Below are 2,107 nucleotides of genomic sequence, written 5' to 3' on the forward strand. Positions count from 1 at the left end.
GGCCTGAACAACTGGAAGGATGGATTTGCCAATCCCTTAGATGGGGGCATGGGGGAACAGCAGTGGAGGGGAGGGGCGAGTGTGCTTAGGAATGGGATTGGCCATGCTTTAGACATTCAGGTGGAGGGAAAAGAGGATTTCAAAGAGCAAATGATAAAATGCTCAGAGAGGTCAAGTAAAATTTCACAGTTGGATTTGAAGGTCACTGGTAACCTTGATCTAAAAAGGAACAGGATATTGGGGCCATGGCTGGAGGAGAATGCAGAGGGCTAGGAAGGTTTTTGCATTTTAATCCATTTTTGTCTTGTTTCGTTTGGAAGTGTAGGAGCTAATTCATTAAGTTGGAAGCAAAGGGTGATGATCCAGAACAGAAGGAGAAATCAGGCTGTGAGAGAGAAGAGACAGTTCTAGGAGCAGCATCTGATGATGTGAGACCGGCTGGCATCCAGGGCACAAGTCAGGAGTTGGTCTCAGATGGAAGCATGGAAGGGAAACAGAGCTAGTTTGCAGGAGGAGGATAGAATGGCTCTTTTGATTGCATGGGTTTTCTCAGTGAGCTAAGAAGCAAGTTCATGAAATGTAACCAACGTGAAGGCATGAAAGGTAACTATTATAAAGGCTAATGACTTCAAGCTTGAAGATGTGTTCTCTTTATTTACGTGTTTTTGATTAAAATGTAAGGGTCAAGAGTAGTGCAGGGAAGCAAAAGAAAAAATAGGTAAATTGGATGTCATCAAAATTAAGAGCTTTTTTGCATTCAGGGGCACCCATCAAGAGAGTGAAAAGACAAGCCATGGAATAGGGAAAAATATTTGCAAATCATATATCTGAAAAGGGTCTTACATGCAGAATATATTAAAAACTCTTACAGTTCAGTAGCAAAAACACAAAGAGAGCAAAGGACTTGAATGTACATTTCTCCAAAGAAGATATACAAATGGCCAGCAAGCATATGAAAACATGCTTAGTCACAGTGTGACACCACTTCAGACCCATTAGCATCTCTCTCTCTCTCTCTCTCTCTCTCTCTCACACACACACACACATTAACAAGCATTTGTAAGGATGCAGAGAAATTGGAATCCTCATGCATTGCTGGTGGGAGTGGAAAATGATGCAGCTACTGCGGAGAGGTTTGGCAGTTCCTCAGCAAGTTAAACATAGAACTACTGAGTGACAGCAATTCCGCTCCTGGGTATCCGCCGCCCAAAATTGACACCAGCTGTTCAAACAAGAACCTGTACACAAATGTTCATAGCAGCATTATTCACAGTATCTAAAAGGTGGAAACGACCCAAATGGTCCATCAGCGAATGAATGGTTAAACAGCACGTGGTGAGATATTATTCAGCCACAAAAAGGAATGAAGCCCTGATAACACGCTACGGCATGAACCTTAAAAACATGCTAGTGAAAGAAGACACAAAAGGCCACATATTGTGTGATTCTGTTTATGTAAATATCCAGAAGAGACAAATCCGTAGAGACAGGAAGCAGATTGGTGGTTGCCAGGAGCTGGGTTGAAGGGATAGTATGGGGGACAGGATTTCCATCTGGGTGATGGGAAGGTTCTAAAACTAGGTAGTGGTGATGAGTATCCCGCACTGTGTGAACCAGACTAATGCCATCTTGGGCAAAGGCTGACTGCTGACAGGCGGACAGCTCTGTGACCTGAAGCCTTCTCAAGCTCAGTCCTTCCCTCACATTCTTTCCTTTTGTTTAACCACACCCTTACGTGTACCTTTAGGGCATAAGGTCCTTGATGTGCCCTGGAATTAGGACCTATTCTTTCTGTTATTGTTGTTTTAAAGGGGGAGGGGGCGAAGAGAGAGGGAGAGAATCTCAAGCAGGCTGCACACCCAGCGGAGCTCGATCTCACGACCCTGAGATCATGACCTGAGCCGCAATCAAGAGTCAGATGCTCAACTGACTGAGCCACCCAGCTGCCTCAACACACACCTTATTCTCCCATTGGGTGGATTCCCAGCCCCTAGAGCAATAAAAGCAGCTCTTAAGGGTGGGGGGTGGGGTTTCGGGGATCTACTCGTCTTGGGGCTACCCTGAGACACACTTCTGTTCATAAGTCTCCTTAATAAACCATTTCTTG

The sequence above is a fragment of the Mirounga leonina genome, unplaced genomic scaffold (genome assembly GCF_011800145.1).
Source record: "Mirounga leonina isolate KUSES-001 unplaced genomic scaffold, KU_Mleo_1.0 Mir_82, whole genome shotgun sequence".
NCBI lineage: Eukaryota > Metazoa > Chordata > Mammalia > Carnivora > Phocidae > Mirounga > Mirounga leonina.